This window comes from Hydra vulgaris, chromosome 08, assembly GCF_038396675.1.
Source record: "Hydra vulgaris chromosome 08, alternate assembly HydraT2T_AEP".
Taxonomy (NCBI): domain Eukaryota; kingdom Metazoa; phylum Cnidaria; class Hydrozoa; order Anthoathecata; family Hydridae; genus Hydra; species Hydra vulgaris.
Genome location: NC_088927.1, coordinates 46,822,170 through 46,840,000, shown reverse-complemented (window position 1 = coordinate 46,840,000; position 17,831 = coordinate 46,822,170). Strand labels below are relative to the sequence as shown.

At 28.0% G+C, this 17,831-nt stretch overlaps 1 protein-coding gene and 1 long non-coding RNA gene across 6 annotated transcripts in view; both read right to left on the bottom strand.

The window, feature by feature from the left end:
- LOC136083906 (sugar phosphate exchanger 3-like) overlaps positions 1-10,304 on the bottom strand; it is a 23,786-nt gene extending 13,482 nt beyond the window's left edge. For all 3 annotated transcript variants that reach the window (XM_065803824.1, XM_065803825.1, XM_065803826.1), the window contains exon 1: positions 10,142-10,304. The gene's annotated coding sequence lies outside the window, so the exon portion shown is untranslated. The remainder of the gene's footprint in view (positions 1-10,141) is intronic.
- Positions 10,305-13,984: 3,680 nt separating this feature from the next.
- On the bottom strand, positions 13,985-17,492 carry LOC136083905 (uncharacterized). Of its 3 annotated transcripts, none has more exons than XR_010640185.1 (7): positions 17,295-17,492; positions 16,517-16,574; positions 16,302-16,431; positions 15,507-16,161; positions 14,696-14,852; positions 14,362-14,424; positions 13,985-14,276 (listed from the first exon to the last, which is right to left on the bottom strand). It is a non-coding gene; the product is annotated as an uncharacterized LOC136083905 (long non-coding RNA). The 3 variants fall into 3 exon arrangements; XR_010640186.1 differs by having other exon boundaries at positions 15,507-15,605; positions 17,295-17,448; XR_010640187.1 differs by lacking the exon at positions 16,302-16,431 and having other exon boundaries at positions 15,507-15,605; positions 17,295-17,448.
- Between the last annotated feature and the right edge of the window lie 339 nt (positions 17,493-17,831).

Here is a 17,831-nt window from a genome sequence, read left to right as displayed (position 1 = left end):
CAATAAACAACCTTCTTGTATGAATTTTAACTTTTTTATTTTAGAAAAAAAACTTTTCACATTTAGAAATATGTGCGTAAAGGTTTCTATTTGTTTAAATATAAGATTGTTATATCTTTAGAAAGAAGATCAAATTTTGTATTTCAAATATATTATATAATATATTAATATACTATAAAGTAAATATTACTAAAACAGAATAATTTTACACGAATTTATGTAATTTCAATGTGGAATTTATTTTTCTATATTTTTAAGTATTATATTTTAAAAATAAAAGTCAGCAGTTTTAAAAATTGAACAAGATGTGACAATACCAATAAAATGAAGAGAATACTTCATTTTATTGGTATTGTCACATCTTGTTCAATTTTTAAAACTGCTGACTTTTATTTTTAAATCTACTGTTAATGTTATTTCAATTTCTTGTCATCAGTTTGAAGACAAATTTTCATCAAAGATGTGTTTTTATATGATGCTTAAAGAAAATTATAAAACACTGTTGATTTAGAGATATTCCAATTTCAGTTTATTGATATTCCGTGTAGTGCTACATGGAAAGCAAATATCTGATTTGAAAACTTTTAAGAAATTGCATAGATCTGTTTTTTATTATTACTCAAAGTTTTATTTTGAATACTTCATTACAGTCTTAAACTTTTTGGGCGATGCGAATATTTTACTGCTTAAAAACTCGTAATTTTACAGTTCTATTTCGTTTAGTATGATTTTTCTTACGGTTGATTTTAATTTAGACAATAAGGTTTCTCATTCAATACTTTTCTTAGGGGGGTATACCACCTTTATTTTAAACTCTACTTTAAAATATTTTAAACGTTTAGATTTGTAAAATAAACTGTAGTCTAAGTTACAGTTATCAGACCACCAATATATATATATATATATATATATATAAGTTGTGTTCTTACAGTTGGAGGTGGGTATTGCGGTGATAATTTATAAAACCCTTGTATCAAAATATGGTTTGAAATTACAGTACAAAAGGTAATTTTTAATTTTTAACTTTTATGTGCCCCAAGAAAAACTAACAGTCTTGTCGCAGAGCACCTCAGAAAAGCATTTAACAAGAAGGTAACACGTGCTTACTTAAAAATCTTGCAAAACATACCCTCCTTCCTTAAAAATTTCACAAAATATGCCCAAATCTTGCATTGAACCCCGGACTCTTTATTTATAAATGAAGCGCTATGTTGATTATAAAGAAATCACTGCGTACGACTACTCTAAGTTACGATAACACAGTGATATTTTTGTGCACGAGAACAAAAAAAAGAACACAAAACACAAGTACACAATTCTTATATATCAATGCCATTACAAAATTTGAGTTTAGTCTTGTGACAAACCAAAGGAGGGAAAACCATAGCACCACCTTTGCTATCTAGAAAAGAATATTTTTAAAATAAAAAGCCTTACCTTATGAAGTTGTTAATTTTTACATAAAAGTTGCTAAATATTTTACGAGACCGCTACCAATTATGAGAAACATATGCTAGAGATGTGATAATTATATAAGGTTAAAAGATGAAGAAGCTCTAGCTTCCGACACAATAAGCACCAGTTAAATTTAAGCAAGAGCCGCCTATAAAAATTATTTGAAAGTCATATTGACGTGATATCATAAGCATTAAAAGTCTATTGACGTGATGTCAAAAGCATTATCTGACAAGGTGTTTATAGACGTAGCATTTATAGATTACGATATGGTTCCTTAAAAGAGACTAATTTATAAACTCGAGGCATATGGTTTTACTGGAAATCTCCTGAATTGGATAAAATCATTTTTACACCGGCGGTTTTAAAGAATCGTGATGGGCGATTATGTATCCTTGTGGCTAGAGGTATTTAGTTGCGTCCCTCAAGAATCCGTCTTAGGTCCAATATAGCCGAATGGTGTAAAATCTGGGAATTGAAACTTAATATTGATAAATGTAAAATTATGCACATAAGTAAAACAAAAATTTTTTATGTATACTCAATGCAAACTAGCATCGACTTTTGAGCATCATGATTACGCCAAGCTTGAAATGGCATAACAATTCAACTTATAAAACCAATAAAGCCAACCACAATTTAGGCATGTTGTATCGTACTTTCAGTCACATGACTCCACAACTACTTAAAATTCTATACACAGCCTTTGTACAACCTCGGCTGGAATTCACGATAGCAGCCAACAGTCCATCGTCGAGAACAGATAATAATACAATCGAGAAAGTACAAAGAAGAGCTACCCGTTTAATATCTTCGTACCGTCATATCTCACACAAAGATCGTCTGAGTGTACTGAGCATAACCTCCTTAGAAACTCGTCGCATCAGAAGAGATCAGATAACCCTATGATGAACCCCATGTCCTTCGTGTTAGAGTGTCAAATAAAATAAAAACTAGAGAACATCATCAAATTCTAGCTACAGAATTTTTTGAAAATTGTGAGCAAGGGCAATAGCTTTTACAAATCGAACAGTGAATCATTGGAATGGATTGCCGTCAGAAGTTGTATGCGCTTCATCTGTTAACAGTTTTAAGGCTCAGCTCGATACAAAAATTTCAAATAATCCGCATAAGTATTAAGATTAAGATTTTAACAATAAAAAAAAAGAGAAGAAAAAACAATAAAGTACAAACTTATACTTCATACTATGTCTATATAAATTTTTATATATTGATATAAATAAAATTAGAGTATGAAGTAGATAAGGCTTCCACAACCTGTAGATTATACAAGGAAACCTGTTGCAGCATTTTTCTATTACAACTTTACTACATTACTACTATTATTTACTAAACTACTACTACTACAACAACAACTACTACTGCTACTACTACTACTACTACTACTACTACTACTACTACTACTACTACTACTACTACTACTACTACTACTACTACTACTACTACTACTACTACTACTACTACTACTACTACTACTACTATTACTACTACTACTACTACTTCTACTACTACTACTACTACTACTACTACTACAACTACTACTACTACTACTACTACTACTACTACTACTACTTCAACACATGAAATAAATTTTTTGGTACATTATTTTCAAACTTTAACCTTAAATTTAAGTTGATCAATGGAGAAACGTTTATTTTAATTATTATAATTTTCAATATTCTTAATTAGTTTTTATAGCTCTCGCTCTACCGTTCAGATAAATACCAGTATTTTACAAATCTTTTTTTATTATGCAAATCAAATTTTTTTTAATAAAAATAATGCCAGAATTAACTTATTCAGTTCTGTTTCCAAATTGTCTATACAAAATAATAATAATAATAATAATAATAATAATAATAATAATAATAATAATAATAATAATAAAATATAATAACAATAATAATAATAATAATAATAATAACTACATCTACAAAAAAAAAAAAAAGAAAAAAAAAAAAAAGTAGACTAAATAAGCAGGAAACTGTTAGGAAATTATGTGCACAACAATTTGCGTACTAATATAATAAAAAAAAAAAACATAGGATAAAAAAAATTATAAATGAATACTAAAAAAATATATGTAAATAATAAAAAGATGAAGCATATAACAGGAATACTGACTTATACTTTTGACAGCAACATCATCTGAGCAATTATTAAAATAAATTTATTTCAAAAAAGTAATTTAAAATTTGCATAAACTTCATCTTTCTAACCTTTATTACTTTTTTTACTTAAATAAAGGTTTTGTTTAAGTAAAAAAAGTTATTTAATTAAAAAAAAAAAATAAAAAAAAAAAAAAAAAGCATAATCAGACCCAAAACTGCTGCCTAATTATATCAACAGAAAATATAAAATTAAAAATTATTTAACATTAATTGAAGATTATAATGTGTGTATCTTTACGGACCAAAAGCAGATTGCTGATACTTTGAATGAATATTTTCAATCAGTATTTATAGGAGATAACGACAATATTTTACCAAACTTTGAAAAAAAGTTTTTAAATTCACTGCAGTTTATTAGTATTACCTTAACTGAAGTTATTAATATGATAAATGCTTTAAACCCAAAAAAATCAGTTAGACCAGATGGAACTCATGCTTTCGTTTTAAAAGAATGTGTAAATGCTTTTTCTAATCCATTAACTTTATAATCTAACAAATCAATTTACAGTTTACCTACATATTTACCTATTTCATGTTAAAATTTACCTATTTCATGGAATTTGTCATTTCATGGAAACATGATACAATTTACCTATTTCATGGAAGACAGCAAACATAACGCCATTGTTTAAAAATGGCAGAAGTAATAAAGTTTCAAATTACAGACTCAATCTGTAATTTGAAACTTTATTACTTCTTTTCATTGACTTCAATCCTTTGTAAAACTTTAGGACGTTTAATATCTAAGCAACTCTTTCATTATTTAAAGACTAACAATTTATTATTTTTTAATCAGCATGGTTTTACAAAAGGTAAAAGTTGCACAACTAATCTTATAGAGTACATAGATATAGTAACGACAAGAGTTGCAAATGGTAAATTATTTGATATCCTTTAAACTAATTTCAAAAAACCTTTTGACAAAGTTTTACATAGGAGATTAGCACTAAAACTTGAAGCATATGGCATTACATCTACGTCATTGAAGTGGATAGTTTCTTTTTTAACTGATAGGAAGCAAAGAGTACACCGCTTACTATGCCCATCATGGATGAACATAGTAAGTGGTGTACCACAAGGTTCTGTGATCGGTCCAATTTTATTTTTAATATACATCAATGATCTTCCAATTCAACTTACAAGCCAATTGTTGTTGTATGCAGATAATTGTAAAGTAATAGCCGAAGTTAATAATAAAACGGATATACATGCTTTACAAATTAACATTGCTATGTTAGAAAAATGGGTAATAAACTGGAAAGTGCAATTTTGAAAAATGTAAAATCATGCATATTGGTAACAAAAATAATTATAGTATTAATTTCAAATGACTTAAAATGGGAACCACAAATCAAAGTTACATCATCTATTGCAAACTATAAATTTGGTATAATATGCAAATCTTTTAAGTATAAATATAGTAAACTAATAAAATTGCTGTATTGTAGTTATATTATTGATATAAAGGTTCGTCAGAAAAATTTTTTTTAAGAGTGTATTTGTTGCTGGGTTTTAAATATATATTAATAAATATATCTTTGTTATGTTATATATAAACATATATTTATATCATGTTGGGAGAGCAGGATAGACGCCCTTGAATCTTGGCGATTCCACATTGATGAGGTTTTTTACGCTGCCTTTGAATCCATGCTAGAAATCAAGATTGATATTTTTGGAAAATGTACCGCGATGGGAGTTGCCAAGAAAATTACATATTTCAAATTCCTCTACTGTTTGGTAACTCGGTATGATGTCTTGTTCAAATTTAATTTAGTAAGTAAATCACCTCAGATGAAAACTGTGAATCTACAGAGCGCTTTGAAACTAATTAAAAATTTCGATAAGTTTTTGGAGAACATAGTGTTAACACAGATGCAATGGAACTACTCGAAAAATTGGATATAGATACAAAGTTCTTTGATGAAGTTGTGGTCAGGCTGAGAAATAAGGCATTCCCATGAAGATAAAGATGATCTTGCTAAGTCTTTCAAATTAAATTTCTTTATTTTAATTTTAAAAACTGCAATTAACTCTTTGTCAGAAAGATGAAAAATTACAGCAATTGTTTCAAGTTTCTCTAAAACATGAAAAAAATATAGAAAAATGTGAAATAGGTGCGATTAAAGAAAAGTGCAAAAACCTGCATTCCGTTTTGACAGCTGATGGCAAGAGTGGCTTCAATAGGAATGAACTGTATGGTGAAATTGTAATCTTAGCTCCAATGTTGCCGAACATTAGCTGCCCCAAAATAACACTGTCTTACATTCCAAAAAACCCTTTGATTGACATCATTTCTAATATGTATGTAGCATAGAAAATTTTGCTTACCCTCCGGGTATCAGCGGCCAGCTAAGAACGGAATTTTTTTTAATTGAAGATTATCAAAACTTACTTTTGATGGATCATTATGACTCCTATATAAATAGCAATTAGCAAACATTAGATATTGAACACCAGGTTGTGAGTACAGTTGAAACCGGTTCATTTTTGAAAGACTTTGCTAAACTTAAGGCAAGAAAAGTTTGTTACTTGATGATATTTTTTACTCCATTTATAAGTTTTTTTTTGTCAATACAAATTGTACGGTATGTATTTATTTGTTAATTTCTTTGTTCAAAAATGTATTTTATGTAAAGTACGGTAAATATTTAATAGGATATTATGTTTTTATTTTTAGTGTTTAGGTGCCCAAAAAAGACCTAACGGTCTCGTCGCAGAACACGGTGGAAGAGCATTTAAATAGAAAGTTTATCATCCTTCCTTTAAAATAACACGAAATATTCCTTAGCTTCGAATAATTCGAACATCGAATACGCTTCAAACCCAATTACAATACCTCAATCTACAAATGTTTATTGTTGTGTCCATTCCCTCTAACTGTTCTAACCCCCTCGCCTCTACAATTTAGCAGGCAAGAGTATTACTATAAACGCAGAATGTAATCGTTAAAAGGTTATCATGTGAACATATTTATTTTATTCAGACTAGAGTTGTTTGTCGGTGAACGAGACTTGCAAAATTTACGATAGAAATAAATAAAATAAAGATAGCTTGATATCCGCATTTTAAAATGTAATATTGGTAATTTAAATCGTTGAATAATGTTAACTATACAAAATGTATTGAGTAGTACTTAACTGCTAAATAATGAAAACATTTTATTAAATAGCAGCGGTCGCTTTACGCATAACGTAATCTTTTTGATGTATTTTTTTGCTTTTTGTTAGAAAAAAGTTATTATTCAATTTATTTTTTTGCAAAATAACATATTTTTATTGGTGTCAAAAATTTACTTTTTGCCTTAAACAAATTCAATTAATTATTTAAATATGGCCGACACAAATAAGAACTTAATTGTGTCATTAATTGAATGCTCTGTTTAACTGACTGGAAAAACTTGCATATATTATCAGAATAATTAAATACTTAATAATTTATTTCAAAATAATTAATGGTGACGCAAGTTTAGTCGACTAATTTTAGTTTACTAAAAAGGTAGTTTACTATTTTTAGTCGACTAAAAATAGTAAATTTGAGAAAAGTTAGTCGAATAGTTTTAATTACGGTTTTTTTAGATTAGTTAATTACAATTTTTAGTTTTGGTCGCAACACTATTTATTAATTTCTAATATGTATGTTGAAGAATCCATACAAGGTCCTTTAGCAACAAAAAAAAAGAGCACCATGATTATCTCTTATTCAAGAACTAATCAATACCTTTTGAACATAAAATAGTTATAAATGGTGATCGTAATTTCTTTTTAACAGTACTTTATACGATAAACCTCAGCTAAAAATTCATCATTATGTCATAAAAATTTATTTAAAGCATTTTTTTAAAACGTCCAAAAATAGATAAAGAATGTACAATTTATAATCGGTTCTTAAATATATGTCCCATATATTTAATTTATTTAGATATTGTCATTTGGATATTCTTTTCGGATTATTGACTTTCGGATTTTTATTGTCTTTCGGAAATTCTTTCATACTGTCTTACTGTTCGAATATTTTCTCATATTGCCTCTATAATATTTCATGTTGTCTTTATGATATTCTTTCGGATGCTGTCAGAAACGCTCATGTCATTTTTTAAGTAGTTTTTAATTGTTTAAATTGGTTCAGTTTTTAATAGGTAAATATGATTGATGTTCAATTAAAGGTTACAAAAAGCTAAAGTAAAGTTAACTTTTTTTACATTTTTATATAAAAATAAGCATTCAAGAATGACGATGTCCTAGTTGGCACGTCTTTTAAACGCCTTTTGAACGTTTTAGACGTCTTTTGAACGTTCAAAAGACTTCTATTTTAGGTCCTGTGCCCACTGGAGTTAGTAGTTTCATAACTTCTTTGTTAGTATGCAGTTATTGACTTGATGGTTAAGAAATCGTCCCTGGTAGTACCGCGCTTAACTTGTTTCTCCGCGCAGCGGCCTTGTTTGTCAAGTTTCGTGTTTCGAAGTTATAGAGTTGAGAGAGGGTTATAACCACAATTAAAAGTAGCCTCCTCGTCTGTAGTTGCCTTCTGGGCCTTGGGGAGGTGAATTAACAAAAAAAAAACAAAAAAATGTCAACAAACTTTGCTAAATTTGATATTGTTATCACAACACATTTATCTTATTTTTTTATTGGGTATTTAAAAATAAAAGCTGCCTCCTTACATTTTAAATTTTCTCAAAAATTCCTCCAAGCATAGTCAATTTGTGATTAGTCAATTTGTGATATCATGAAAGTATAAAACAGAAGTTCTTTGAGCCGCAAACATCTAAAAAATTTCAAGTCGTGTTTGGAGTATGCTTGTAACCAAGAAGGTATAATAGATTGGAGGGAGAACAAAGTTAAAACAAGTCGTTTCTAAAGAAACAGTCTTAGTAGTAACATAACTTTCTATTAAACACCGCATAATTATCATAATTTAAAGTTGAATCAAATTCCATTTTTAACAAAAAAATATTCAGTTATATTGTTTCAAAACGTCATGAGCATTTGAAGCATTGCAAATAAAAGATAAAAGTTGAAATAAAAATTAAAAAGTTCGTAAGCAATATTTAAAGTTAGATTATTGTTATTTACCTTATTAAGCTTATTGAACGACTAATAATAAATTTCTAGATAAGAACTGGTAGTATTTTTGCCGGATTTCCAAAAAAAAAATCATGGTCAAGGTACATTATAGGCCCATAGGAACCAAAAATTATATCGGAGGGGGGAGAGGCAGTACTACCCCAAAATAGTTCTAAGGAACTTTTTTTTCTTTTCTTTTTAGTTTTTTAGTCATTTTTTTAGTCATTTTCTTCAAAGTTATTTCTTCGAAAAATTATAGGAGGAGGAGGGGGGGCGAATGCCCCTGCTGCCTCCCTCCCCCCGGTTGCTACGGGCCTGTATTATATACATTTAGAATATAGGAATTTGTTTTTAAATCCAGCAAAAATACTATAACACAAAATAATATCCTGGAGAGATATAGCAAGATCCTTGCCAAAAGATAAGGTTCAACCAAAAGATAAGGTTCAACCAAAAGATAAGGTTCAACCAAAAGATAAGGTTCAACCAAAAGATAAGGTTCAACCAAAAGATAAGGTTCAACCAAAAGATAAGGTTCAACCAAAAGATAAGGTTCAACCAAAAGATAAGGTTCAACCAAAAGATAAGGTTCAACCAAAAGATAAGGTTCAACCAAAAGATAAGGTTCAACCAAAAGATAAGGTTCTACCAAAAGATAAGATTCAACCAAAAGATAAGGTTCAACCAAAAGATAAGGTTCAACCAAAAGATAAGGTTCAACCAAAAGATAAGGTTCAACCAAGCAGTAAAGATTGTCTAAAACTTTTATATTTACGTTTTTTCAAAATCCGTTATTTTACGTAGACCATGATTTTTTTTACGTAGACCATGATTTTTTTTAGATTCATGATTATGATTACTACTTGATAGTTGGAACAGTTTTGAAAAACTTATCCAGTCAACTTTTAAGAAAGTAATCCATTTTGATTACTGCTGACAAAACTTTGTAGGTAACAAAGGCAAAACTTTGTAACTTATAAAGGTTACAAACTACATTTTAAAATTTTCCTTGTTCAACGCAAATGCAGTTTTTGCGTTGAAATGTGACTTGCTGCTGGAATAGTTATAAAACAAAGACAATACTACAATCAGGGCCGTCCCGAGCAGGGGATGCAGGGGATTTCCCTGTAAATAAGGTGATTCTATTTGGTTACTGATTAAAACTCAGTAATCAAATAGAATCACCTTATTTTAAAGTCATTTGTTAGTTTAATCATGGAGGTATAAAACAGATAGAAGTTCATCAAGCCGCAAACATCAAAGCGATTTCAAGTCGAAGGGAGTGAGCTTGCAGCCGACAATAAAAAAACAAAAACGAGTTTACCCGGACAAAAAACAAGAAAAATTGACTAAAATAATTTTATTTACATTGAAAAATTATTATTCAAAATTTTATTTTATTGAATTATTCAAAAATACGCTACATACCTTTAACCATTAGTTCTTGTAGTTATTCAACAAAATAAAAAATTTCGGTAATTAAATAGAATCACTTTATTTTGAAAGCATATATAATTTAAGTTTCTTTCCTTGCTTTGAATCATTACACTACATTTGATTAAAAAGACAACTAAAACAATAAAAAAAAATCAAAAACAAAGTTTTCTAAATTACTGAAAAAGTTTAATTAGTTTGTATATCAGAATTCCATTCATGCTTGTAATATTTCATTCATTTGATATGAAGTTAAAGAAAAAGTTGTTATTTGCAGTTTCGTTGTCGCTATTTATAATTTTTATGCTTTAATATTTTTGGCGAACCGTTAAAAGGTAGCAGGAAAAATTCCCCTTGGAAAAAATCCCCCGAAAAAAATTCCCCAGGATTTTTTAAAACGCATAAATTAAACAATATATAATAGTTGTTGATAATAAAAAATATTTTATACGTACATATTATAACACAAACAGAACCAAAATCATTTATTTTTCATAAATCGACAGACAAATAGATAGAACATACAAAGAGTGTACATACAACGACTGACAAATAGGTATAACATGCAAGAAGTGCCGCTACATTGACTGAGGGTTTTGGCTAGGCAGACAATCTATCAATTTTAAAGCAATAGTTTTTTAAAAATGTTATTTTTTCCAAAAGGATTTTTTTTGGGGGGATATTATCCAGTGAATTTTTTCCCTAGAATCACGTTAAAATACTATATTTTTGTATTATTATGAACGTACCTAGTTGCGTCAACGCGTTAAGATTAAGCGTTAAATTTTAGTCTTGATGTCGTTTTTTTTTTGTTTATGAAACAAAATGTTTTTTGAGTAACAGACACTGTTTTATAGTTTCAGTGTTTTATTACAAAAACAAATAATAAAATAGTTAAAGATAATAATAATAATAATAATAAAAAGATAATAAAAAAGATAAAGCAAAGCAAAGGACTTAAGTGACTCTTAACACTCTCTACTATTAATGCTATAGCTTACTGCTTTAATTCTTACTTACTATAGTATATATTTATTTCTGTATATATATTTCGTCAATAAACAAATAATTTTACAATGTACTTGTAAAAAAGTAAAATATATTCTTTAAGTTGGGAGCAAGCAGAAGATAATATATCTTACCACCTTGATCTTTAGGTAGCGAGACAGTTTACTTTACTTACACGTTTAAATTCATAAAATATATAAGTATAATATTAGTTCTTACATTAAACATACACATAAGAGGTGGGAATTTTTTTTTTCAAGTGACGGCCCTATAACTATCGGTGGAAAAATTACCTAAAACTTACAATAACATAAAAATAAACTAAATAAACTCAAAATACGCCCTCTGAGCAAATCCATTTCAAAGTATCGTCAAAAGTTTGAAAATTTGCTTATGCATGAATTAAGCTTGATTTGGTCTTTTATAGACTCTTCTGAAGAATTGTGGTGTTTATATTTTGATGGAAAAAGCATAAACAAAAAAAATTGTTATAGCACTTGCATTTCAAGCAAGTCTAAATCTTTGGTAATATCTGAAAAAATAAGAGAAAGGCAACTATGTTTCATTTATAACATGTTACACAATATTATTTTGGAATTTAATTTATTAAACAAAATTTCCGTTTAACATGAGACTCCACTGCAGTAAATACAGGTTCTAAAAATGAAGTAATTAAGCGTTTGACTTTGAATTGACGTTTGATTTTGAGCGTTTGAATTCGAAATATGACGTTTAATTTGAAATTATTCAAGGTTTAGTGTATCATAATTAGCAACTTCATGTTCTCGACCTAATTCTTAAGCATTTTATAAACTCAAAGTTAGATTTCTTATCAACATCGCCTAATATTAATAACTGGTTCATTAATGAGTTGATTAGTAACTACATTGATTTAATTGAAAAATACAATTCTAACGAGCCAATTATATATTAAGTTAAATATGTCAGTTAAATATAGCGGGAATGATTAAACGGAGCTGGATTTGTTGTGTAAAAGATACAAGTCTTATCGAGACACAATGAATTTACCTCTGATTTAATTTTCTAAACAAGGGGTTTTTTCAAATGCACAAAGGAATTCAGGAGCTATCTATTGCTTGAAATATATGCGTGTAATTTTATTGAGAGCCAAGCCATGGTACTCTTACAGAAGAAATGTTGACGATAATGGTAATTGCTTTGAGTGTTTGGAAAGACACTGTGATATTTGGAACTTTTGTCCATTGGACATTGATTACACAAATGAAGTGTGCGAATGGTCTCTTGCAAAAGTTAAATTATTTCTTCAAAGAAACGTCATCAACCTAGAGGCAAAATTTCTGAGACACTGTAATAACTTTAATCTGCCTATATGTGTTATTGTAATAAAATAATTTAGCGTAGAAACTATATTTACTTCCATGACGCAATTTTCAAAGACTTTAATTAAGAAATTAAAAATTCAACAAACACTATCTTTACCCCAAGATACATAAATTTTTATGCGACGTTTGTTAGCATGGAGGCTAGCCATGCTTACAAACGTCGCATTTGGGAACGTTTTTCAAATATAGGGTCCCTTTTCAAATATAAGCATTTTTTTTTGAGTAATACACCTAGTAATAGAAGGTTAATAAGATTTTAAGGCCCTAATGACAAATAAGAAGTGGGCTCTGACCCTCTAGCAACAGCATTGTTTTTAAGGTATTTTCAACCCTACGTAAATTTGTTACTTTGTTTTTTTTAATTGATATTATGGTTTTTAAAGGTCATTCCTTTTAAAAACAAGACTTTTCTATCTGTTGCAACTTGAGTTAATAACTTGAATTTTGAAAAATTTTATCATTTCGAAAAAATAAGTATGCGCAGAAGATTTTTGAATCTATTACGGTTAAAAATATTTTTAAAATACTTTTTATAACATTTCTCCACCGGTAGTGATAGAGCAAATTGATTTTAAGAAAAAAATGTAAAAAAATCCCACCCCTAATACACATACATATTAGTAAATATATAACAAACTTTTAGTAAAGGCTTGGTGTAAGCATATCTGTTTGCATTAAAAATTAACCGAGTCGCTTGCTTTTGTTTGCTATAAATAATTTTAATGAAGACGACTGATTACTTGGCCAAGCTATCCTACAGTAACTAATATATCTATGGATAATTGAAAAATAATAAATCGATAGGCCCAGATCAAATAAATGGTAACGTTATAATCAGTTCTTACGAGATCATAAAAACTATACTCTTTCAGGTCTTTAGTTGTTCAATTAAACAAGGTATATTTCCTGATCAACTAAAGATAGCCAAAGTTACACCAATATTTAAAGGAAGGGGGGGGGGGGAAATTATCAAATATAACTAATTATCGTCCAATTTCTGTACTTTCTGGTTTTTCAAAGATTTATGAAAGGATCCTTTACAATAAAATTTATGATCATCTTTCTAAAAATAAAATACTAAGTACAACCCAGTATCCCAGTAGGCACAGCGACGTGACAAAAACGTGAATTTCACGTTATTTTGGCACGTGACAATTAGGTGACTTTTTGGTCCCCATGAAATGACCAATTCACGTGATTTATGGACGTGTTTTTCACGTTACTTTTGGCACGTGATGTTTAGGTGACTTTTTGGTCCTCATGAAATGACTAATTCACGTGATTTATGGACGTGTTTTTCACGTTACTTTTGGCACGTGATATTTAGGTGACTTTTTGGTCCCCTTAAACTGTCCAAAAGACGTGCTTTTTACGTTAATTTTGGCACGTAATGATTAAGCAATAACTATGCTTTAAAATTACAATTATAAGTGTTTGAATTCGTGTAAAGAAAAAAAACTCATCGTCGAGGAAATATTTAATACGTATTAAAATACATGGCTTTATTAGTCAGTATATTAGTTCTTGACATAAAAATTTTTAATTTGTAATAAAAGCTGCACTTTTGTTAAAATATCCTCCTTATATCCAATAAGTAATAAGTACGAAGTCGTAGATCTGCAACTTACGAAGAGCACGCTTCAAACTTATATATCTATTCTCCCATAAAAGCACGCTTCAAACATAATCTAACGAATCAGTCGATATTTTCTTCTATAAGAGCACGCATCAAACTTTATCTAATGAATCAGATTTAGCTGAAAAGAAACGAATAAAATCTTAAATAATAATATGATTATTTAATAATTATCTTAAATCACAAACTTTTAAAACAAATCTTACTTTGAGAGTTGCTAACTACTTTTGGCAACAAGATTTTCTAGTGTGTTATTTGTTTTCTTTTATCTAAATCATTAAATAATTTTAAGAAAACAATACTACATACAGTGTAAAAAAATAAAAGTCATTTGCCTTCTAATTTTATACTCTGATTGCTAAAAAAGTAAATAAGTATTTAATAAAAAAAAGATGTAACAAAAAAGTCGACAGATGATGACAGTTTAAAAAAATATTTTTTATCTATATATATCTATATCTAATATCTATCTATAGATTTATCTATATCTATATAAAGTTAATAACTGATAGGCGTGATTAGAAAAAGACCTGTACTCACCTTATGTGATAACATCAGTGTACTGTGATAACATGATAACTTGTTTTCTTTGTTTTCCATCTTCTTATATTTGCATCTGTTTCTGCATTAACTTGTTCATACATTAACTCACTAGATGCAAAGGTGACAGCCCACAAAGTTGCTTTAAATGAGTAATCTACAAAGTTTTGAACAGCATTAAATGTCATTTTAGAATGCACACAAAAATTAAAACAATTTATATAAATGTAATAGTTATCACATAACCACAAAGCATTATAGTGGGGATTTTATATCTTGATTTTCCTTATCCATGGTCAGATTTTCACCTTGAGGCGCCTTTTGCTGTGGAAACATTCACCACGGCTAAGGAGCCTCATCTACCCCTAATTATATATAATATTTAAGTACAAAACTAAAAATATGTATAATAAAGTATTGTCAAATTAGGTCACCAATAAATATAGAGTGCTGAAAATTCAACTCAGAATCAAGTTGCATTCTCCAACAAGATATGAAATAAATCAAATTCTTACTACAGAGTGCGATCACAAAAGAAGACAAAGAGAGGGAAAAGTGAAATTTAAAGTCAAACTTTAAAAGTTAAAAGGTTATTGGGTCTTACTACAGAATGATATTCCTAGGCAATAACATAACAATACCATTGGGTCTTCCTAGTCAATAATATTTTATGCAGAACTTATCATTTGTCATGTAGCCTAATAAATTTAATATTAAATAAGTTATAATAACTTATTTATTATCAAATTAATTACATTGACAAATTTGACAGTCTAAAATAACATACAATATGGTAGAAAAAAAAGTATACCTCGTAGTAGGGTTTGATCTTTTGCGTATTGCAATATGATAATTATCTGCCATAACGTTACACAATTTTGAACTAAGCTTTATAATATATTTATTAAACCTAAATTGATAAAACTTAGTTATAAGATAATATGTTTGGATAAAATATTATATATGTGACATTTTATTTTTGTCAAAAATGCATTGCGAAGTTATAAGATATCTTACGCCCTACTTTTTAAATTAATTATTATAAAATTACAATGCAAAATAATTACATTATTGTAAAAGTAAAATAAAAATTACAATAATGAATATATAAACTACATATTTCATGTAATCATTATATTTAAAATATCCGGAAAAAATTTACGGAAAATATCCTGAAAAAATTCAGAATATTTCCCCCCTCATTTTTCCCTTAATTTTGCATTCAGCCGAGTTTTTTCTCAATTTTTAAAAACTTTTCTTAATTTTTGTATGAATGATGACTAAAACAACATTAAAACAAATAGATGAATAATATATACTTGTTATATGTTGTAATATAAGTTGTATGTATGGAACTTGTAATATAGGTTGTATGTATGGAAAACTTTTCAGATATTTGGAAAAAGATAAATTTCAGAAAAATATCTGGTATTCCGGGAATATCCCGAATAAGATAATCCCTGAAACTAAATTATAAAAAAATAGTAAATAAAGAATATCTTTCCAAATTTCTAATCACAGGTTTTTATTATGAATAAAAAAAGTTCCAAAATACACAATATTTTGGCAACGTAACATTCACGTTTTAATCAAGTAAAATTGTCACCTGGACAAGGTCACCTAAAATATACATGATTGAAACATGAAGAAGGAAACGGGGTAAGAGCAGGCATCAAACTTTATCTAACGAATAAGTCAATATTTTCTCCAATAATAGCTCACAACACCAAATTTAGCTCAAAAGAAACAAATAAAAACTCAAATAATAATATTAATATTAAATAATCATCTTAAATCACAAATTTTTAAGACAAATCTTACATGGTGAGTCACCAACTGTTTTGGCAACAAGATTTTCTGGTGTTGCTATTTCTTTGATCTAAATCATTAAACAATTTTTAAAAAAGCAATGCTATACTTGAGAGAAACTTGCTTTACATATTGGAAGGTCGTCAACATTGAAAGATAAGTAAAATGCAGTTTCAAATACAATAGCATCATAATTATCTTTTTGTGGGGAAAACATCGAACAAATCCGCGTTAATAACCTGTTTTATATTGTACATAATAACAATAGTAATAAAAGTCATATAATATATATAATAATAATTTCATATAACTCGAATATATATATATTAATCATATAATATTCAAATAATATAAAAAAAAGAAATAAATAAGTATTAACCCTTTTTAACAAGTAAAGCACGAGATCAAGATGTCATATATTATAAAAAGATAAATTATTTAATAATAATATATACATATATCAATAATAAATAACATAACACATTTATTTATTGATATTATCTTGGATTAATTCTTTAACCTTGTTGATAAAAACCAAATAAAGAAAGAAAATCTATTTTGGGTTTTTCTCTAAACGACTCTTGAGTAATAATGCAGAAGTTCTAGAGACATTATTATTGCTCAAGAATCAAGAATAAGTTCTGCTAGAATTTATAATTTGTCCATGTAGCTTACTTAATTTGATATTAAATTCGTTATAACATAACTTATTTCGTACTAAATTAAGTAAGCAAAATGGACAAATTCGCCAGTCTTATATATTATATCATAAAGTAGAAAAAAAGCATACCTTGTATTTGAGTTTAATCTTATTTGTGTGGCAAATAGGGACGGCAAATAGGGTACTAATTTATTTAACTTAATTTGATATAATTTAGATATTAGATATTACAACTTAAAATATATTGTTCTTTTTAGTTCTGTTTTAAATGCATTGCGTTAAAAGATATTATATAGACCAATTTTTTTTTTTTAATTATGATAATACTACAATAAAAATTAATTATATTATCATAGAAGTAAATAATTATAACTAATATAATGAATACAAAAACTATACTATAAAAAAATAATTAATATAATAAAAAATATTATTTCACATTTCTTATGCCAGTTTTTTTTTTAAATAAAAAAAGTTCCGAAAGACGAGATATTTTGGCACGTAACTTTCACGTGACTTTCACGTAAAATAGTAACCTGGACGAAGTCACCTAAAATACACGTGATTGAAACGTGAATAAAACGTTGCGTGCCTACTGGGATGGGTTTAAAAAACATAATTCCACTGAACACGCAGTGCTTCATCTGACTAGAAATATTGCAGATT